A 23,596-nucleotide genomic window follows, 5' to 3' on the forward strand; every position below is an offset into this window, starting at 1 on the left:
AATACGAAATATCTCCGCTCCCACACCTCTTACACTCCCCAAATTTTCAGGGTAGGGAGGGGACCCCCCGAACGACCTCTATGCCAAATTGCAGCCCCCGAGACCCGCTGGTTCAGGAGATAGATTACAGTAACCTATCTCGGGAACCAGCGGGTCTCGGGGGCTGCAATTTGGCATAGAGGTCGTTCGGGGGGTCCCCTCCCTACCCTGAAAATTTGGGGAGTGTAAGAGGTGTGGGAGCGGAGATATTTCGTATTTTATCTCCAGCAGCATCGTTCTATAGGAAATGTGGCCGCACAGTCTCCTACTGCGCATGCGGGGCAGTGCAAATCCACAGGCATTACACCGGAGCACATTATCAGTGAATTGTAGCTGTGCAGAATATTTGGGCCTCAGTTTAAACAAAACAGACTGAAAGAGAACCCGAGGTGTGTTTAAAGAATGTTATCTGAATACAGAGGCTGGATCTGCCTATACAGCCCAGCCTCTGTTGCTATCCCAAACCCCACTAATGGCCCATACTCACGAGGGACTTTTGTCGCCTCAACACGCGGCGCGCGCGTGTTGCGGCGACAGGTCGCCCGTGAGTATGGGCCGTCGCACACGCGCGCACCCCGAACTGTCGCCCGCCGCTCATGTCGCCATGCGATTGAAACTTTCAATCGCATGGCGACAGTCGCCGCTGCCCCCCCGCCGCAACTGTCGCTAGTCCGCGTGAGTACGCGGACTAGCGACAGCAACCTCCATGTAGGTACATGGAGCTTCCGGCGGGGGGAGGAGGAACGTCAGCGACAGCTTCCGCCTTGCCGCTGGTCCCTCTTCCGCGTGTGTACGCGGAGGGACCTGGCGAGAAGCTGTCGCCGGCCTGTCGCCCACACGCTCACGTGTGCTGGCGACAGGCCACATTTCTCGCCCGTGAGTATGGGCCTTAAGGTCCCCCTGCACTCTGCAATCCCTCATAAATCACAGCCATGCTGTGAGGTTGTGTTTACATCTGTAGTGTCAGTCTCAGCTGCTCCCCCACCTCCTGCATAGCTCCGGTCCCTGCCCCCGTCCCTTCCCTCCAATCAGCAGGGAGGGAAGGGATGCAGGCGGGGACTGGAGTTCTGCAGGAGGCGGGGAGAGCAGCAGACTGACACTACAGAGATAAACACAGCCAGCTCTGACAAGCTGTTTGTCAGCAGCGTGGCTGTGATTTATGAGGGATTGCAGAGTGCAGGGGGACCTTAGGGGGGTTTGGGATAGCAACAGAGGCTGGGCTGTATAGGCAGATCCAGCCTCTGTATGCAGATAATATTCTTCGGGTTCTCTTTAAGGTAGATATTGGTTATGCTTGAAAGCTATTTTAGAAAGATAAATATTAGGGCAAGGATGCCCAAACTTTTTAGGTTCATATCACCGTTCTTGAGAGTGCTAGTGGGCCGAACTAGCGAAATTAAACACAATTTTTTTCTGATATCCGATAGGTACAATATGCCTGTGACATTCTGTCAAATAAAGTATTTCCATGGGAAATAAAGCTGCTAATCAGTGGCTGTTACTGCTGCTGGAATATTGGCAAATCAGTGGCTGTTACTGCTGCTGGAATATTGGCAGCCGTTTATCAGTGTCTGTTACTGCTACAGTGGTGGCTGAAAACCTACAGGCAAAAAAAAGGGGAGGCAGAGCAGTGACCCTAGGTTGTTCCTGCGGGTTGCATGGGATTAACAACTGTAAAGAACTTTAAGGGCCACAAGAAAAGGCTCGGCGGGCCGCATATTGCCCCATGAGTTGGACTTTGGACCCGCCTGTATTAGGAGATAGGGTAGGATAGGAGGGGATAGAATGATGGGAAGAAGAGCCGAAAGCTCCCACAGAAGCATTAAGTCAACAATAGCATACTGGTAATCTTACTTTACTGATATTTTAACTATACTCATACAGCACCCCAACTGATACAGCACTTCTATTGTTCCCAGCTCTGATCCCAGAATACCACGCCCCCCGCTTTGTTACTCTGACATTAGCCATACCTCCAAGCTGCTGGTTGGATTAGAAAAAAGGAGATAAGTAGCTTTACCATCAACTATAATGGGTAGCAAATAAATGGGGTACTGGTCAAATGAAATGTAAAGTGACCCGGAGTGCTGGATCATCTCAGCCAAGTACATTTTTTTCTCCCTCGCCCCTGCTGCTTCAAGCTCCTCTGCTGTTCATCGCGTGCTTGCCCTTCCCCTCCCTTCCATATCAACAGTACAGTACAGCTCTCAGTCCCGATCTGTCACCCGATGGAGCAAGTCCCAAACCCAATGGGCAACACCCTGGGAAGAAAAAAGATCATCACTAATAAGCTTTACTTGAAAATGGGCCATTTAAAGAAAGCAGGCCAATAATGCAAACAATGAACTAATAACTCCTGATCAAAAACTCGATTGGGAAGCATCGATCTATCCAACACTCAATACCCATCAGATTTTAGAGGAGGCTACTAAAATACTTGTGCATGCTCTAATCATATCCCATCTTGACTACTGTAGCACCCGACTCTGCGGTCTACCAAATACCAGTCTAATGGCCCATACTCACGGGCTACAATTGTCGCCGCAACACGCGGCGCGCGTCTGTTGCGGCGACAGGTCGCCCGTGAGTATGCCCCGTTGCGCGGGCGCGCACCCCGAACTGTCCCCCATCGCTGATGTCGCCAGGCGATTGAACTGCTCAATCGCCTGGCGACAGTCGCCACCGCAACTCCGCCGCAACTGTCGCTAGTCCGCGTGAATACGCGGACTAGCGACAGCAACCTTCATTGAAGTATACGGAGCTTCCGGCGGGGGGAGGAGGACACAGCCCCTCTCTGCCAATCTCTCCATTCCTGTCGGCAAGTTAAGTGCGAGGTCACACGATGTACACGGCGGCGCGAGTGAGACTTTGCGGTACTTTGCACGCTGTCAGTCTTTAGTCCTAGCACGACGCCATGCCACATTCGCAATCGTGCTTCTGTACACACCTGGTGACGTCATGTAAAAATCGCCGGTCGTCAGGAAATTCGCCAGGTTGGTACATAGCTTAAGAGGTTCACTGCCTCATCTGCTAACCCCTGTGTCTCCTTCCCTAATGTCTCCAACCCACTACCGTCTAGATTGTAAACTCACAAGGGCAGGGACCTCCTCCTAGTGTTTCTAATTCTGATGTAATCATATGAACAATATACTATATACAGGTGAACAGAGGCGCCAGTAAAATAAATGTAGCTAAAACTTTTAAACATAGAGGAGGTAGTAGTGGACTTACCTCCTCCAGGTAGTTACAAAATTGTATAGATGTTAAAGCTAATGGGAACCGGGTTTTTTTACTCACCTAAGGAGAGGGAGGCTCTGAGTCCCATAGAGCACTCTCTCCTCTCCCGATGCTCGCTGCTGTCCTGGCTCCCCGTAGTGGTATTCGACCATTTCGGTCGAAGGGAGGCTTCGGAAACGCTTCGGGAGCCCGAGTGCTCCCGAAGACGGGCCACTCTAAACTGCGCACGTGCCCTTTATGACACGTTTGCGTGTGCGCCGCCTGCCTTCGGGAGGACTCGGCTCCCGAAGTCCCCTCGGCGTGGGATGAGAACGGAGGAGCCAGCGCAGCACCGGGGCCACTGGGAGAGGAGAGGGATGGCTCATTAGGACCAAGCCTTCCCTCTCCTTAGGTGAGTATCTGCCTTATTCCCCCCCCCCCCAAAAAAAAAGGGTTACATTAGCTTTAAAGAGACACTGTAGCGAAAAAAAAATGATATAATGAATTGGTTGTGTACTATGAATAATTACTAGAAGATTAGCAGCAAAGAAAATATTCTCATATTTTTATATTCAGGTATGTTTTTTCTAACATTGCATCATTCTCTAATATGTGCAGATTACACAACACTCAGCATTCAAAATGATTCTTTCAGAGCAGTCTGTGAACTAATAACCTCTCCTCTGGCAGAGAAAAAGACATTTGTTTACTTACAGTTGAGATAATAAAAGTCAGAAGACAGCCCTCTCCAAGACTTTGAAAGTTGTAGAGCTTAATGGCTTTTTTGCATAGAGATAACAACTGGAGTTTCTTAACTCTTCCTGTACTGGAAACAATTAGATTGATGTATTTGATCTTAATGTTTTATTTCTTAGCTGTACTACACATACAAATCATAATATCATTTTTTTTCTCGCTTCAGTGTCTCTTTAAAATCAATAAAGAAATTGTATTAATACCCTCCAAGGTTATGTGCCTTTATCATATGAACATGTACCAATACTGGTGATGTCTCAAACCACACATTAACTACCGGTATGTATGTATTTGTGTTTCTGGTTGTCCTCACTATTCTTATGTACAGCGCTACGGAACATGTTAGCACTACATACAAAAAAAAATTTAAATTAATGAATGGTACCACTGTTTTGCAAGTTTTTACCTTCTGCAGCCATCTATTATCTCACTGATTCTTCAAGAAAAATTTACCAGCGCACCTGATCCTATTTCCAATTAATAAACTGTTTGAAACTTCCCCCAGGAGACCCTCTAGCTCGGTCACCTCCTCTCACTCCCGCATCCAGGACTTCTCACGAGCATCACCTCTCGTTTGGAATGCTCTCCCACAACTCTGACACAACAAACCAGGGTTCAAATCTCGACTTTTCCTGTTCAGTAAGCATGTACCTATTCAGTGGGAGACCTCTCCCTAACACTTCTACTGCCTATAGAGCGCACCCTAGTGGCTGCAGCTCTGGCGCTTTGAGTCCGCCAGGAGAAAAGCGCAATATAAATGTTCTGTGTCTGTTTGTGTCTGAAACCGATAAACAAATGTCTTGATCGTCAAGTCGGAGTAGCAGATTTAATTAGAGCGATTACATGTGCGGAGGCAGAGGCTACTTTACATCCAAACACTCGACTTATCAGTTTTCTTTCACTTATTAATACAGAAATCTGATAAAGACGTCGCCTTACATTTTTAATAGAGGTTGCTGAATAACATCCTGTTTTCCTCGCCTGTAAATGGTATAATTTCTTTTGTTCTTGCTAATTTTAAGTCTCCTCACTTTCCTCTGTTTAGAACTGTAGATTTTTCTTTCCTGCAATGCGTGACTCTCATCTTGTAGCTCTTTTAATTACCGCGGTTTTATCCTCTGGTTTTTTTTTTTTCATGCCGTTAGAATGTTTTTTTTTAATTTCCATTAATGCAGCTACTAATCCTCGACATTAACTGGCGTGACAGGTTTCGGTTAATGACAGTTTACGTGCAGGTTGCTTAGCGATGTGCGCGAATCCCCGAGTACATTATCTGAGATTAAGAGGAGACATTTTGCAGATAATATCCTTTTGTTTTCCATGTGAATTGCCTGGGAAAGAGCAGAGAGAGAGAGAGAAAGTGGGAGGACGGGTAAACAACAACCGTGTCCTCCAGATACAAATTACCCTGAAAGAGAAAATTGCCAGGTAAATGGCCCTCTGAGAAATGGGCTCTTCCTCTTACTGCACTAAAGTCCAAGGTGCTTTTCTTCTTATTTTAAAAGGAATTCCGTGCAGTGCTTTTTTATGGAGGGGGGGGGGGGGGGGAAGAGACTACAACGACTTAATTTGAGGGAATGTTCCCTTTTATTTCAGGACAAACACAGGTTGTAAATTAATGGGTTTACTCACTTGTCATAAAACAAAAAGGCCCCTCTTCCTTTATTGACTTTGGCAGTCCATTCAGAAGGGGCCACCAAATAAATGTTTGTTATCACTCATCGACTACCTTGCATGGGTCCTCTAGGAGTGAATTATCCCAAAGGTGGGATTCGGGGAAGAGAACCCTGGAGATTTGTCATTTACGCTAAGAAAACACATTAGGAGACTGATATACTGAACATACACCTCTGTTATTTGCTGCTCAGGCAGCTGCAGGCTGAAAAACATACTTTGAAATAAAGCGGTAGATATTTCTGAATGAAGTGTGACAGTGGAGAAGGCCCACACAATCTGCTGCAGTCTTGCCTCCTGCCAAAGCCTGACTTACTTATTTGGATTTTCAGCCCTTACTTCCAGGCTCATGTATATTCCAGCAGACTGAGTCACGACGCTGTGCAAGGATGGAACGGATGCTGTGCACTCCCTGGACACACCAGTGGTAGATTTTGGTGCAGGCAAATGAAGGACAACTGAAGTGAGAAGGATATGGGGGCTGCCATATTTATTTCCTTTTAAGCAATACCAGTTGTCTGGCAGCCCTGCTAGTCTATTTGACTGCAGCAGTGTCTGAATCACCCACTTGAAACAAGCATGCAGCTAATCTTGTCAGATCTGACAATAATGTTAGAAACACCTGATCTGCTGCACGCTTGTTCAGGGGCTATGGCTAAAAGTATTAGAGGCAGAGGATCAGCAGGATAGCCCGGTAACTGGTATTGCTTAAAATGAAATAAATATGGCAGCCTCCATATCCTTCTCATTTTAGTTGTCCTTTAACATTGCATGAAAGGAAGAAAATCAGGTGACCAATCAGGAAGAAAAGTATACGTTGCTGTGTGCATTTTAGCATTGCGCATTGTATGCAGTATACAATAATATCAGGAGTGCACAGATTGCACTGACTGATGTTTGATACAGTTGACCATGAAATCCTGCTTAACAGACTGCAGGAGTACTGTGGCATCAGTGGATCAGTCCTCCAGTGGTTCAGATCATTCCTGACTGACAGAACACAGAGAGTATCCCTAGGACCTATAATGTCCAAACCTGCACCTCTACAATTTGGAGTGCCACAAGGATCAATCCTATCCCCTCTGCTGTTTGCAATCTACATGTTGCCACTCGGTACACTTATCCAACGACCCTACTCCAAAAATAAACTCTTGCTTAGCTGAGCTACAGGCATGGATGAATGATAACTGGTTGAAACTGAATGCTGACAAAACTGAGGTCCTGTTTGTCCAAAGCCAGTGCTCGCCATCAAAACAGCTCTATCCTAAAGCAACACCAATCAGGATTGGGAATTCAGACATAAACAGCTCCAACCTTGTGCGCAGCCTTGGCGTACTAATCGATGGAGAATTGAGTTTTAGAAACCAAATTTCATCTGTAGTTAAATCTTCCTTCTTTCATCTGAAGAACATTGCAAAGATTAAACATCTGATTCCCCCAGAGGATCTTCCAACCCTAGTTCATGCCTTCATCACATCACGGCTGGACTACTGCAATGCCCTTTATGCTGGCCTCCCCAAAAAGGACCTGCGTCGCCTGCAATTAGTGCAGAATGCTGCTGCCAGATTGCTAACAAACCAGCCTCGCCACTGTCACATTACACCGATCCTTCGCTCACTGCACTGGCTACCAGTAGAATGGAGAATACTCTTCAAGATTGGACTGCTGACATTCAAATCCCTGCACAATCTGGGCCCTGGATACATGAAGGACTTGCTGAAGCTGCACCACACCTCTCACAACCTCAGATCAGCAAGTTCTATAAACTTGGTCACTCCCAGAGTGCACCTCAAAAAATCTGGAGACAGAGCCTTCTGTCATGCTGCCCCCACTCTTTGGAACTCCCTACCACACCCAGTAAAGACAGCACCATCCCTGGAGCTATTCAAATCCAGACTGAAAAGCCACCTGTTCAGCCTGGCATTTCCAGATTTATAAAATTCTTCCTCTGTACCACGATGGTCGGAGCCATGCTTATGCGCTTTGAGTCCCACGGGAGAAAAGCGCTTTACAAATGTTATTTGTTGTTGTTGATGTTCCCAATCCCAGCTGTGCGCTATGCAGCAGTGTGTTGTGATAACACATGCCAACGTATCTGTATGTTTTGAGGACGTAGGAGGAAACTAGAATCCCCAGAGAAAACCCACACAGACACAGGGAGAACATACAAACTCGCAGGGACCCAGTGCTGCAAGGAGAGTGTGCTATCCACTATGTTGCCATGCTGCACAGACAAAACCTTCTACAGGGCAATTTCATCAACATTAGAGAGAAGGACACACAAACTACTGCAGAAAAATGTCCCTATGAGTAAAAGGGGAAGAGACTTAAACTACTAAATAGAGATTTCACTGTCAGTGGGGGGAACACAAACTACTGCAGGGATATCTCACTGTCGGGGGGGAGGGAAGGAAACACAAAATACTGCAGGGATATCTCACTGTCGGGGGGGGGGGGGGGGGGGGGGTGGAGGACACCCATACTACTGCAGGGATATCTCACTGTCAGGGAGGGGGGGGGGAGTGGAGGACACCCATACTACTGCAGGGAAATCTCACTGTCGGTGGGAGGGGAGGAGACACAAACTACTGCAGGGATATCTCACTGTCAGCGGAAGGGGAAGAGACACAAAACTAACTGACTACTACAGGGAAAATTCACAATCACTGGGTGGGGAGGAAACACAAAATATTTCAAACAAATGTTACCATTAGTGGGAGGGGAGAACACACAAACTACTGCAGGGAAATCTTCCATTAGTGAGAATGGAAGACACACAAGCTGCTGCAGGTACATTTCACCGTCACTGGGAGGGGAAGAATCTTAAACTACTGCAGGGAAATGTCAGCATCACTGGGAGAGGAGGAAACAGCCAACTACAAGTAAAGTGTAAATAAAAATGCTCTATACATTACTTTTCTCCAAAGCCCCTGTCATTTGCAGTATAAATCTGACAGGTCTGACAGGTTGTGGACTAGTCCATCTCTTCAAAAGGGATTCTAAGGGATTTCCTTATTTATAAAAACACTCTCTGCACAGCAGTTGCTCAATCCAACTGCCAGATTAGTGTACACATGACTAGGGAGCCTGTCTGACATCTTTGTTTTAGCTCCTTTCCAGTGGGTGCTTTTATTAAAAATAAAGTAAATCCTGCAAATACTCCTTGAGTAAATACGGTAGTCTAAAACCCGTCAGATATGTCATAGTTTTACTGCCTACTGTAAGAGACAACAGCATAGGAGAACAGTAATTTATAGTGCATCTTAATCCGGGAGAAAGGTACACCCTTTAGGTATGTGTATGCCCTACCTCTCCCTCCAGATTGTAAGCCTTTGGGCAGGGTCCTCCTCCCTGTGTGTCCTACCTGATCATGCACCTCTATTACTGTGCACCCATGCTATGCATCTGAGTGAACTCAACTTGCCTAATAATCCCCATGCTCCCATCCAGTGACTAAGCATTACCTTGTACTCATACTATGCAGCTTGATCTGTTTTTTCTTGTATTCCTGTATTGTATTATTGCTGTATGTCACCCCTAAATATTGTCTGTAACCGAAACTAATGTGCAGCGCTGTGTAATATGTTGGCACTTTATAAATACAATAAATAAATATGTGTTACATGTCTTTTAAAGGAACACTATTGATCTACATATTTTTTTCAATTGAGATAGGAATTGTATGGGAGGTGCTGCTAAGTACTGGTGTATACACTTCACTGGCAACCTCTTTGTTTACTGTTATCAAAATACTTTCAAACTTTACTGACGGCAAAATTGATGGAAGAATGAGCCATGAGGGGAGGGGAAATTCCCCTCACACTTCATCAGTTAACCCTGTGTGTAACTCTGTGTGAGAGAGAGAGGAAAAGCTCCCTACAGCTGCAGCTTCTGTCCTTTGTGCCTGACTGAAGTGTGTGAAGAGAGCAGAGGAAACTTGTTATGAACATTTGTAATTGTCTGACTTTTTTCATACTGTTTTTGCTTTCTGAGAAGAATACTCTGTAGTCTGATATGCAACTCTGGCTGTGCATTGAAGCAGACACCACTTCTGCAATTGATTTGTCCCAATAGAGCTAAATCCTACCCTCAATAAATTACAGCTTTTGCCTCTGATATTTAACATGAAAAGTAGGAAAATGTTAACACAGCTACTTAGACATTATTTGTACACTGTCATTTTAGAAAACTTGGGCATTGATAGTATTCCTTTAAATGTTATAGTTTTTCATAGCAGTGGTCCTTTAAGTAAAGGGAAGTTGAGGATACGTTGCTTGAAATTTGCTGTGTTTCTATTGCGTTTATGTTGTACCCTTACGTCACCATTGGCCCCGCACCATAGGAGCTTTATGCGAAATGAAGCTTTCATACAACGAACAGACTGTGAAACCACTTACGCTTCACTTGTGACATCACCAAAGACTTTCCACACAAAACAGAGTCCGAAAAACGCTCTAATTCATTCCAAACTGTTTTTCCATGAAGAAAATTTGGTTGTTGATTTCCTGCTCTTTTATACCAAAAAGACTACGGCCCTTATTCAGTTCACTTTTCTCCTGAGTTTTCTCCTAGGTGATATTTTCTAACTTATGGATAAAATGCCTTTTAAGCCACCAGCAAGCAACCAACTATATAAAGGAAACCTAAATTGAAAAAGAAAATTGGCCATTTACTTACCCGGGGCTTCTTCCTGCCCCTGAAGTCTTCCAGGTCCCTCACCCCCATTTCGCACTCCATTGTTCCACCAGTGTCACCCTCCAACGCTGGATGCACGGCCCCATACAGCGCACAGAATGCTACCGGCTGCGGGAGCACGATAGAGGACGCACGCATGTGCATTGGTTGTGCAACTCGTGAGTCAGGCGGATTATGGAGGGGGGCAGCGGAATCACGGCTGAGTGCGGAATCACCGCAAGGGAGCAGGAGGACTTCAGGGGGCTGGAATAAGCCCTTAGGTAAGTTAATGGGCATTTTTTTTTCTTTAAAATAATTTTTCCTGTACTTTGTCACTTACTTTTTGTACTTTTTCAATTGCAGAGTGTTGAAAAATTATACAGTGGCTTGCAAAAGTATTCGGCCCCCTTGAAGTTTTCCACATTTTGTCATGTTACTGCCACAAACATGAATCAATTCTATTGGAATTCCACATGAAAGACCAATACAAAGTGCTGTACACGTGAGAAGTAGAAACATTTTTCACAAATCAATAACTGCAAAGTGGAGTGTGTGAAATTATTCAGCCCCCTTTGGTCTGAGTGCAGTCAGTTGCCCATAAACATTGCCCGATGAGTGCTAATGACTAAATAGAGTGCACCTGTGTGTAATCTAATGTCAGTACAAATACAGCTGCTCTGTGATGGCCTCAGAGGTTGTCTAAGAGAATATTGGGAGCAACAACACCATGAAGTCCAAAGAACACACCAGACAGGTCACGGATCAAGTTATTGAGAAATGTAAAGCAGGCTTAGGCTGCAAAAAGATTTCCAAAGCCTTGAACATCCCACAGAGCACTGTTCAAGCGATCATTCAGAAATGGAAGGAGTATGGCACAATTGTAAACCTACCAAGACAAGGCTGTCCACCTAAACTCACAGGCTGAACAAAGAGAGCGCTAATCAGAAATGTAGTCAAGAGGCCCATGGTGACTCTGGACGAGCTGCAGAGATCTACAGCTCAGGTGGGGGAATCTGTCCATAGGACAACTATTAGTCGTGCACTGCACAAAGTTGGCTCTTATGGAAGAGTGGCAAGAAGAAAGCCATTCTTAACAGAAAAGCATAAGAAGTCCCGTTTGCAGTTTGCCACAAGCCCTGTGGGGGGGGACAGCAAACATGTGGAAGAAGGTGCTCTGGTCAGATGAGACCAAAATGGAACTTTTTGGCCAAAATGCAAAACGCTTTGTCTGGCAGAAAACTAACACTGCACATCACTCAGAACACACCATCCCCACTGTCAAATATGGTGGTGGCAGCATCATGCTCTGGGGTTGCTTCTCTTCAGCAGGGACAGGGAAGCTGTTCAAAGTTGATAGGAAGATGGATGGAGCCAAATACAGGGCAATCTTGGAAGAAAACCTCTTGGAGTCTGCAAAAGACTTGAAACTGGGGCGGAGGTTCACCTTCCAGCAGGACAACAACCATAAACATAAATCCAGAGCAACAATGGAATGGTTTAAAACAAAACATACTGTATCCATGTGTTAGAATGGCCCAGTCAAAGTCCAGATCTAAATCCAATCGAGAATCTGTGGCAAGATCTGAAAACTGCTGTTCACAAACGCTGTCCATCTAATCTGACTGAGCTGGAGCTGAAGAAGAATGGGCAAGGATTTCAGTCTCTAGATGTGCAAAGCTGGTAGAGACATACCCTAAAAGACTGGCAGCTGTAATTGCAGCAAAAGGTGGTTCTACAAAGTATTGACTCAGGGAGCTGAATAATTACGCACATCCCACTTTGCGGTTATTGATTTGTAAAAAATGTTTGGAATAATGTATGATTTTTGTTCCACTTCTCACGTGTACACCACTTTGTATTGGTCTTTCACGTGAAATTCCAATACAATTGATTCATGTTTGTGTCAGTAATGTGACAAAATGTGGAAAACTTCAAGGGGGCCGAATACTTTTGCAAGCCACTGTATTAAAGAGAAACTGAGGTGAACTTTCGGTTACAAACTACATACTTACTGAAGAAGAGGGAGTACAGAGGCCGCTGCCGCTGCTCGCTGGGGCCCTCCGAAAGATCCAGGACCCGCCCCTCTTCATGCTTGAGTATAACCATCTCTGCACATTAGTACGGAACTGCTCATGCACGAGCAGCAGGGCCGGCCCGCTCATGAGGCGGGGTGAAACTTTTGCCTCAGGCGGCAAATTTCCAGGGGCGGCATCCGCCCGTCCGTGCGGGGAGCCGGCCGCTGAGCTGGAGGGGTAGCTGGCAGGACGGGGGTATTGGGCCTAGCGGCGGGGAGGGGGGGTCGGACCCCCCCCCTCCCTCGCCTGGGTCCCCCGTCCTCCGCTCCCCTCCAGCCTTACATAGAAGCAGCCGCTATTTGTAAGAGGCACGGGCGGGGAGGACTCACCTCTTCCTCGATCCAGCGTGCGCTCCACTGACGTCACTTCCTGCAACGCTGCAGGAAGTGATGTCAGTGGAGCGCACGCTGGGAAGAGGTGAGTCCTCCCCGCCCGTGCGTCTTACAAATAGCGGCTGCTTCTTCTATGTAAGGCTGGAGGGGAGCGCAGTTCGGCGGACCCAGGCGAGGGAGGGGGGGTACGACCCCCTCCCCGCCGCTAGGCCCAATACCCCCGTCCTGCCAGCTACCCCTCCAGCTCGGCGGCCCCCCAGAGCGCCCCCCCCCCCCCGCCCCCCCACACCGGGGTGGCGGTAGAAATTTTTTTTTTGCCTCAGGCGGCAAAAAGTCTAGGGCCGGCCCTGACGAGCAGCTCCAGCTTGCTGCTCAGGCCCAGCCGTACTTGTGCATGTCCAGTATGGCCACGTTCATTCCTAAAGATGTGCGTGGCCCTGATCTTCAATCTGACAAGCTCTTTTCGGATTTCTTTGGGGGTTTCCCGAGCGGCAACGGAGTACTGGAGGACAGCGTGGGAAGCCTCTTCAGCAGCCAGTCTTGAGAGAGCTAGGGGGCCAAACTAGCGAAATTAAACACAATTTTTGCTGATTGCCTTTAGGTACACTGTTCCTGTGACATTTTGTCAAAATATTTCCACAGGAAATAACCCATATACTGTGTGCAGTTAGCAACAGCGCTGTGGAGTCGGTACAATAATCATCCGACTCCAACTCTGACTCCTCAGTTTATGAAACTACCGACTCCAACTCCAGATACCCAAAGTTGCTCCGACTCTTTGACTCCCCAGCCCTGGTTAGTACAGTAGCAGCTGCTAATCTGTGGCTGTTACTGCTGCTAGCAGAGTGGCAGCTGCTAATCAGTGGCTGCTACTGCTACAGTGGTGGCTTAAAACCTACAGCCGAGCAAAAGGGGAGGCGGAGCCGCAACACAGTGTGGCCCCTGCATGTGGAACCGCAGATACGGCCTGCATGGAATTAACAACTGTAGAGAGATTTGGGGGCCACCAGAAAAGGCTCCATGGGCCGCATCTGGCCCCCGGGCCGGACTTTGGACATGCTCTACAGGATCCAGAGGCTTAGCTCTTCTTCGGTAAGTATGTGGTTTGTAAGATCAGGGCCAGATTTTGCATAAGGCACTGTAGGCAAGTACCTACAGGCGCATTATGTGGTAGGGGCAGCCCCCCTCCTCAGATAACTGACCTCAGGATCTTACAGTCTAATCCCTTATCCCTTATCACTAACCTCAGGCACTTACACCCTAATCCTTGTCTCAGGTCACTAAGGATGATATGAGACAGTGATTAGAGTGTAAGATTCTAAGGACAGTAAGTGACATAAGGAAGGGATTAGAATTCAGAATATTTTTGCTTGGGGGTGTGCCCTGTGTTCAGGGGCGGAGTTTAAGGCACCGGAACGCCTGTGCCTATGGGCCTCTGATTTGTAAATCCGGCTCTGTAGGAGATGAAAAATGATCACCTAGGAAAAAAGTGCATTGACTATTGGCCAAAGAGAGAACTTGGACACCATGATACCTATGGTGGTCCTTGCCTTCTAGTGATATCTGAAAGGAGAAATGTGTCTGAGCAGAAAGTCAAGACTAATAATAATATCATCATACAGTTTGTGGTGCCTTCCCCAAACATTACAAATCTCTTCCCTGCAGCTGACACTTGCAAAGTAAATCTGTCACGTCCAGGGCAGGGCTTCATTTCAGTTATGTTTGAGTTTTCTTTCCAAACAGGAAACATCTAGATTTTCACAAAACCATGACATTCCTGTTTGTCGTACTTCTTCTTTAAGGCCAGCGCCCTGGCTGAGAAATGCATCACACCATCATTAGCATGGCAGCCCGTTAATTGCTTTCACAGCAGTCTGTCACAAAGCCTTTAACTATATATACATCCATTTTGTCCTCATTCTTTGTGAAGTGCCGTAGCCTGGATAAATCGTTAAACAAACAGCCAGACACAGGGGGCCTGTAGCCTATTTTTTTTTTTCTCTGGGCCCTTTAGCCATCAAGGGGTCCGCTGCGTCTGTTGTCAGTCTGTTGCCAAAAATCCTAAGTGGTGTTACGGACGTCATCCCGGAGAAACGTTTGCGACCAATTTAGCCAAATCGCTACAGCTATTAACATTTTTTACAACTTAATGGGGAGTTTAAGAATGATTCTAACACGTGTCCGGGACTAGTTCTCAATCTAGGAAACTTGTCTTGGAACCTTCTGCCATGTTTAAATGTTTCCAAACGCCGATCTTGTCTCTGAGCCATTAAGAAATGTTTTCCCTTTGCGCAGCTAAAGCGATGGTGAAGTATGCGGAGAGAGGGTCTCTCCGCCGCCTCGGCCCCGCACTGTGAACACATGCTTTCTATCAGCCTAATGAAACTGCCGGGCCTCCGAGAGAAATACCTAATGTTCCCTCAAAAAAAGGAGGCCTCTGTATTTTATCCGTTGCCCCTCGCTGAAGACATAGCGCTTGCGTACACAGAACGCCGCGATGGACGATCTCTCTTAATGACGTTAACTAGGAGAGTCGTTAAAACAACACGGTGAAATGTTCTGCCCGTATCCTGTGGATTCCGCGCAAGTGACAATAAATTGTCCGCTCCGCTTCGTAACCCTAGAGCACTTTGGGGAGGAATCAGGGAAAAAAAGGCAATAAAATGAAGAAAATGCAGAGAAATAATTGTGGAAATAAAGTAAGCGCTTTATTGATCGGAAAAAAAAACCTGGTTTAGAGTGAGTCTGCTTGCAGTGGAGACCCCCTCTAATTTCTAAGGCCCCTCCTCATATTAGACCATTAAGAGACCATTAGGAAGCCTGCAGACGCTGGTCTTATCTTATTACTTTAAATGCTCTCCACTCCAGGCCATAAATCTGGGACACATTTCCTGATTCTCTCACTGTTCTGTCTTCAAGGTCCATTTTACTCCTCCTGGTCTCTGCTGGAGCAGCGATGAGTTATGGTATCGATGCAGAGCACTCTTCATCTCCTTATAATAGGAAAACGCAGTGCCGCCTCGTCACAAGGACCTGCACTGTCTGACATGCATTCTATGAATTCTCACAAAGCTGTATTTAATGTCGCTGGCAGTGAGCTCAGAGATTGCATTCGACAAACTACGAAACCTGGTTGAGTATGTTTTATATATCTTTGGAGGACGAAAGTGCTTCTGCAGACCTGGCATTAAATATATTGATACTGAAGCAACTGTGTAAAAAAAAGGCAGAATCAGATTCTCTTTATTCGCAGAGTACTCCACTGACGGGAATTGGTTGTTGTACACATGGCAGTGGCAGGAGAACATGAAACATGAGAAAGACGTAGCACTGAGAAAAGTACAGGTAGTCCCCGGTTAACGAACAAGATAGGGACTGTAGGTTCATTCTTAACCTGAATCTGTTCTTAAGTTAAACACATCTCTGCCCCCTGTGCCTCCTCTGTGCTCTCCTGTGCCTCCAGTGTCCCCCTCTGTCACACCTGCCCTCTGTATTTGCTTATACAAGTTTAAAAGCTACAAGTCCAATTAGTCCAATTTTCTCAAAAACTACAAGTCCAATTAGAAATTTTTTTTTTACTTGTTCCCATGGAAACACAGAATCCATGCCGTTCTTATCGGCAGGTCGTTCGTAAGTCGGGCGTTCGTAAGTCGGGGACTACCTGTACACTGATACAGGCGAAAGGGGCAACAAGAACTCAGAGCATAGGAGCAAGTACTGCCCTGGATAGCTTGGAAGTTTGGAGTGGGCGACTGGTGAACTGTGCTGTCCATGGACTAGAGGGCCCAGGTGGGCCCGTCTGTCATGGGGGGCTGGAGTTCCACAGGAAGACTGTCTGGGGGGAAGAAGGTGTTCCTGCGCCTCATGGTTCTTCTGGAGGGGATAGTTCTGAGGCCACGGCCTTATGTGGGTGGGAGGGCTCATCCCTCACTTATGGAGAGGGATGGCTTTGAATCTCTCTTCTTTGCCCTCTCTCGGTTTCCTTGTTGAAGCGTTGTGACCTCCGTTGCAGGTATTTGTCCAACTGTTCGAAATACCTTCAGGGATCCTCGGGAGGCTTCGGAAACACTTGGGTCGCTGAGTGCTTCCAAAGATGAGCAGTTCTGTAGTGTGCATGCGGCAGATGTCCTTGGCAGTTTTTGGTACTCCATACCAGTTGTTATATACCAATATGTAGTTCTTGAGGGGACTTAATGTAAAACTCACACTGGGACCCACAGCCCCTCAGCTGCATCACTGGTCAAATCAGACCATTGTGAAGGTTACTGTAACGTTAACAAATAAGCAGCAGGGCATTGCTGGGATCTGAGACCTGGGGCACTCAAGCAGCATCATATGAAGGTCGATTGGGGGGCATGCACAACAACCTGTGATGATAGTGGGTGTGGAGAGAAGAAATAATGGGTGGTGCCAAATAAGGGTTAAAATATAAAATGTATGTTTCTCAAAGTTAAGTGCTTTGAAGTGTGAGCATCACTATGACATGATTGAAGAAGTTCGTTGAGGCCTTCAGAAAGAGTTATAGATGTCTACGTGTCTGGGAACAGATTTGAAAATCTCCCCATACAGCTGGACATGGTTCTTCGCGTTGTCTGGAGTAATATCTACAAATGGTGCCAATTTAAAACAACTGCTCAGTTGCCCAGACCAAACCATCACAGTAAATTCAGCTTGAGCATAAGGCAAAACTGATGAAACTATTTTCTAAGAACCTCATGATTAAATTCTGCACAAGAAGATCTTACTAATGATAATAAGTTCTAGAACAATATGCTTTGAATAAATAAGGCAAAGGTAGACTTATTTGGATGCCATACCTGAAAACAAATGGCAAAAACCAAATGCAGCACTGATACCACAAGAACTTGACAACTGTAAAGCATGGTGGTGGTGGCCCGCAAGCTTTATAACAAGCACTGGGTACAGCCGCCAGTTCCGTCCAGCTAATAAATAGCACTCTCCCTTACCATGAAGCCATTTATTAATCAAGGGGAAGAAGCTTAACAACATAGTGTAGCACGGTGGTGTAGTGGTAGTGGTCTTGCCTTGCAGCCAGGGCTGTGGAGTCGGAGATGGAGTCGGAGTCGAGGAGTCGGGGCAATTTTGGGGAGTTGGAGTCGGAGTCATGGTTTCAGAAACTGAGGAGTCGGAGTTGGGAGTCGGAGTCGTATGATTTTTGTACAAAATCCACAGCCCTGTTAAAGTGGACCCAAATTCAAATTACAAGATTTCAGAAATAAAATCTATTTTCTAAATTATAATAATAAATAGCAGCCTTTTTTCAGCTGCATGATGACAAATATAAAATATTTAACATTTATTGGAGGAAACCCTCCCTTCCTTTCATATTGCCGGGACAGAATCCGTCAGACTGGTGGAGTAGGAGGTGTCCGGCAAAGTAGGAATTGCTAATGGCTGCCACCTGTATAACCCTAGTTATGAAAAGAGAAGGGTGAAAAGCATGCACTGAAATGCTCATACACTTGAAGGAGTGTTTATTTATCTTTGTATGTGTCAGAGTGGTGCAACTAAATATTTTGAATAAAATAAATGTTTGGTTTGGGTCCGCTTCAAGTATTAGACTAAGGAGTCGGAGTCGAGGAGTCGGAGTCTAAGCAATTTTGGGTTCCTCGGAGTCAGAGTCGTGGTTTCAGAAACTGAGGAGTCGGAGTCGGAGTTGGAGTCGGAAGATTTTTGTACCGACTCCACAGCCCTGCTTGCAGCGCTGGGTCCCTGATTCAAATCCCAGATGGGGCACTATCTGCATGGAGTTTGTATGTTCTCAATGTGTCTGTGTGGGTTTCCTCCAGGAGCTCTGGTTTCCACACACATCCCAAAAGCATACAGATTAGTTATTTGGCTTCCCCGCTAAATTGGCCCTAGACTACCATACATACTACCACACATAGACATATGACTATGGTAGGGATTAGATTGTGAGCTCCTCTGAGGGACAGTTAAATGACTAAATATACTCTATACAGCGCTGCAGAAGATGTTAGTGCTAAATAAACAGTAAATAACATTGGTTGGAATGGAAGTAATCTCCATGTACACATATATAAAATGTCATAGTGTATGTGCAGCGTTGTTGATGTCCTAACCCTCATCTGATTACATGGCATTGCTGTTTTATTTTGATTGCAACCTGCTCTGCTTATAGACTATTTCAGTATTACTGATATTGAGAAAGACTAAATAAAAGGGAGTTTTATTTTTTTTTATGTACTTGTTAATTTGTTCTAACTGTACACATCTGGATTACAAGGTTGCCTTGCTAATTGAGTTACAGTTGCTATGATTTTGCATTTTCCCTTTACTGTATTATGCTTGTAATTCTGCGTACGGTCTGCGCATTCTTTTGGCAGTGTTTGTACTCATTGTATACACGCATCTTTTTAAAATAAACCTGATGTGTTAAGCAATTAAACAAAAACAAAAAAAAGGAAAGCTTTGCGGTAAAAAGTTTATGGTCTTTGCTGCTTTGCTGTATCAGGGCACAGGCTGCTCACCATCAAAGAATCCACTATAAATTCTTCACAGAACCAGAACAAACTTAAAGGGAACCTCCAGACTAAAAATCTACTCAGCAGAACTGAAAAGGCTTGGTGTTTCATTAACAGTTTCACAGCATCAGAATTTTGTTTTTCTTACCCAAGCCTCATTTTTAGCTGCACAGAAGCTAATGTCCGTCCCATCAAATCGTCCTCCTCGGCCGCTCCGTTCTGCCGCTATCTGGCCTGGAAACCCGGCCATTCGTCCCCTTCAGTGGATTTCTGTGCCTGTACAGTGCTACTGCGCAGGCACAGAACGCTCCCAGGCACGGGAGTGTGATGAGGGGCACACGTGCGGCCCAGCCGCTAATGCACTAAAGAGCGTGGCCGGTCATAGAACTGGTCATAAATACAGGCTATTAATTGATCTTAGGTTCTTTTTAAAGATAATATAAGAGTATCAGTAAGAAGAATTACTGTATAGTGGATACACTAATCACTTATTATGATCGACCTTTAGGGCCCATTCACACCTGAGCGGGAATCGCACTCCCGCTCACGGCAAACCGCTAGCGGTTCTGCAAGAACCGCTACACAATGTAGCGAGTGGCAGTGTTCTCACTGCCACGGTTGAGGTTAGCGATAACCGCAAGCGCGCTGCATGCAGCGGTTTGCCGGCGACGAGCGTTCCGCGATTTGCGATCGTGATTAGCGTGCATAGCACGCTAATCGCGATCGCTCCAAACCCGCCGCAGTGTCCAGTGATTTTTCCACGCTGATCGCGGGAAAATCACGTTCTGCGGTTTTAAGTGTGAACGGGCCCTCAGATTTGATCCTTACATTGGACCGAAAGTGAATTGAATACACTTTTGTCTGTTTGATGAAAAGTAATCAATATTTTTAACAGGATGGAACAATCAGCGATCATTTTATTTGCTTAGGATCAACTGTGGGGAGAGCGGATGGCAATTTTACCATTACTAGTGCAGGGGGTGCACTGGCCGTTAACCCCTTAAAGCAGCGCGGGATAATTTGGTAACTTGTGTTCCCATAGCAATGCGCATGTTACTACAGTAATGCACATGGTGCTATGAGGTTAACAGCTGGTGCTCCCCCTGCGCTAGTCACTGTAAAATTGCCATGCGCTTCCAGTGGACAGGAGCATTCTGAGCTTGCGCAGTTAAACTTCTTGTGAACTGCGCAAGTGCAGAGCACTCCCAGTCAAGAGAGAAAGATCGCGAGAAGCCCAGAGTCAAGATCTTACAGAGGGGATAGCAGAAGCCTGGAGGACAGCGGAACTTTAGGGATGGGGCAGGTAGGCTTCCAGGTGAGTAAAGCTTAACTTTTTATTTTACCTTGGAAATCCTTTAAAGAGAACCCGAAGTGGGTTCTAAGAATCCTAATTGCACAAAGAGGCTGGGTCTGCATATAATGTTCAACCTCTGTTGCTATACAGTTCCCCCCACAGGCCTCCCTGCGCTCTGCTGGCCTCCACAAATCATACGCCATGCTAAGCGACACGCAGCATGTCGATAGCCGGCTGTTTATGTCTGTACTGTCATTCTCGCCACTCCGCCGCCTCCTCTATGTCGCCGCTCCCCGTCCCTTCCCTCCAATCAGCGGGGAAGGAAGGGACGGGGGCGGGAGCAGCGACATAGAGGAGGCGGGGGAGTAGCGAGAATGACAGTACAGACAAAAACAGCCGGCTATCGACATGCTGCGTGTCGATAGCTGTTTATGTCTGTACTGTCATTCTCGCCACTCCGCCGCCTCCTCTATGTCGCTGCTCCCCGTCCCTTCCCTCCAATCAGCGGGGAAGGAAGAAACGCAGGCTGGGAGCAGCGACATAGAGGAGGCAGGGAAGCGGTGAGAATGACAGTACAGACATAAACAGCCGGCTATCGACATGCTGCGTGTCGCTTAGCACGGCGTATGATTTATGGGGGGCCAGCAGGGCCCAGGGGGGCCTGTGGGGGGAACTGTATAGTAACAGAGGCTGAGCATTATATGCAGACCCAGCCTCTGTGTGCAATTAGGATTCTTAGAACCCACCTCGGGTTCTCTTTAAAAGCATGTCTGTTATTTTTGGGGTGAATTATTGCAACATCATTTTTTTTATTGATTTTTGTACAGTTACATGACCTTTATCTTTATATACTGATAAAATATTAATGTGTCCACAAAATTTTATATGGATTATACTTACTTTTGCACATAATTGTATATCATTAAGTCACAAGGATCCCTGTTCCATCTTCCAAAATATCACACATCTTCCTAAGGAAAAAGGAACCAACGTAAATATAAATAAAACAAGAAAAAAATAAATGTATCTTCTATTTTGGGTTTCTGCTGACCTCATATAATCTCACGCTTAACTAACGTTAAAAATCCATGAGGAACGTTTTGTGTTAATTTTGTGCCTAATTCAGCACATAAATTATCAGATATGCGCAAAATCTTAACTGACGTATCCCAGCTGGAAGTATAAATATACACAGAACATTAAATCAGTTGAATTTAAAGAGACACTGAAGCGAGACTAAATCTCGCTTCAGTTCTCATATATAGCAGGGGCATGTGTGCCCCTGCTAAAACGCCGCTATCCCGCGGCTGCACGAGGGTCCCTTCACCCCCAACCCACACCCCGCAAACCTCGGTCGCAAGTTGGTCGTAGATTTCTTTCTTCCTGGAGGCGGGGCTAACGGCTGCAGCCCTGCCTCCCAGCGCGTCTATCAGACGCGCATCGCCGCCTCTCCCCCTCCCCTCTCAGTGAAGGAAGACTGAGAGGGGCGGGGGAGAGGCGGAGATACGCGCTGACAGACACGCGTAAGGCAGGGCTGCGGCGGTTAGCCCTGCCCCAATGCGGAAGCGCTCCCCCGCATTACGGAGGGGATTTGGGGGGACAGGGACCCCCGTTAAGCCGCAGGATAGCGGCGTTTTAGCAGGGGCACACGTGCCCCTGCTATATATGAGGTCTGAAGCGAGATTTATTCTCGCATCAGACTCTCTTTAAAGAAAGCAGAGGCTGGATACTGTCATTTTACGTACATTAGAAAAAGACTGCAAGCAAGCTGACAAAATACAAGAGGACGCCAGCTACAATCATAGCCGGCCTTTGACCTGTGTGACCAGAGCGGTCGCTCAGGGCGCCGGCTTCCAAGGCGGCGCATAATAGCTGGTTACCTATACTCAGGGCACCTACACCTGATTTCCTATACTGGGGGCACCTATAGCTGGCTACCTATACTGGAGGCACCTACGCCTGGCTACCTATGGGGCGATGGAGACCTTCATCTGACTTCCTATACTGGGCGCACCTATGCTTGGCAACCTACAGTATATTGAAGGCACCTACACATGAGATGGGGGGAGTTTTTTTTATTGGGGGGGCGCACTGCGGCTATAACACGTGGTGCAAATTGGGGGGTGGGAGGGTGGGGCTAACTGTCCCACTGATTGTTTTTATTAATATTCCTGAAAGGTTCTAGCCTTCATTTTTAAGTATATTCAGGATAATGCACTCTTTCCATCCATTTGTGGTTATTAATAGTATTTTTCCTATTATTATATACCGTCTTTCCCCTAAAGTAAGACCTACCCCGAAAGTAAGGCCTCCCTTATATTTCAAGCATGCTTGAAATATAAGGCCTACCTCGAAAATAAGGCCTAGCTGGGGGCGGGGCGCTGTGTGTATGGGGAGGTGCGTGGTCTCTTACCGCACCTCCCTTGTGGCTGCGTCCCCCTCCGTTCCTGGTAATTCCTCCGGTGGCGGCGGCATAGTAATCCATCTGTGAGGGCGCCCTGTGACCCTCACGCAGTACGCTAGGCCGGCTCTGCACTGGCGCCCTCTTCCTGTCATCATGTGCGCCCGGCAGATGCGTCCCAGGCGCACATTGATTAATCAGTGTGCGCCTGGGACGCATCTGCCGGGCGCACATGATGACAGGAAGAGAGCGCCAGCGCAGAGCTGGCCTAGCGTACTGCGTGAGGGTCACAGGGCGCCCTCACAGATGGATTACTATGCCGCCGCCACCGGAGGAATTACCAGGAACGGAGGGGGACGCAGCCACAAGGGAGGTGCGGTAAGAGACCACGCACCTGCCCATACACACAGCGTCTAGCCCCTCCCACCCCCGAAAATAAGCCCTAGCAGACATTTCCTCCCCAAAAAGAATATAAGACAGTGTCTTATATTCGGGGAAAGACGGTATATATGTGACGTGTCACATATGAGCATTTGGCGTGATGTGTCACAACATCAAAAAGGTTGAAAACCACTGTCCTAGGATATATCTCAGGAGAAGAGGTGAATTGCATATGGGCCTGTGTGTGT

At 46.7% G+C, this 23,596-nt stretch overlaps 1 long non-coding RNA gene across 1 annotated transcript in view; it reads right to left on the reverse strand.

Moving 5' to 3' along the window:
* Nucleotides 1-23,596, reverse strand: part of LOC137531555 (uncharacterized) — a 181,170-nt gene that overhangs the window by 125,976 nt on the left and 31,598 nt on the right. Inside the window, exon 2 of the long non-coding RNA XR_011023670.1 lies at nt 21,467-21,537. This is a non-coding gene — a long non-coding RNA (uncharacterized lncRNA). The remainder of the gene's footprint in view (nt 1-21,466; nt 21,538-23,596) is intronic.

The sequence above is a fragment of the Hyperolius riggenbachi genome, chromosome 9 (assembly GCF_040937935.1).
Source record: "Hyperolius riggenbachi isolate aHypRig1 chromosome 9, aHypRig1.pri, whole genome shotgun sequence".
Classification (NCBI taxonomy): domain Eukaryota; kingdom Metazoa; phylum Chordata; class Amphibia; order Anura; family Hyperoliidae; genus Hyperolius; species Hyperolius riggenbachi.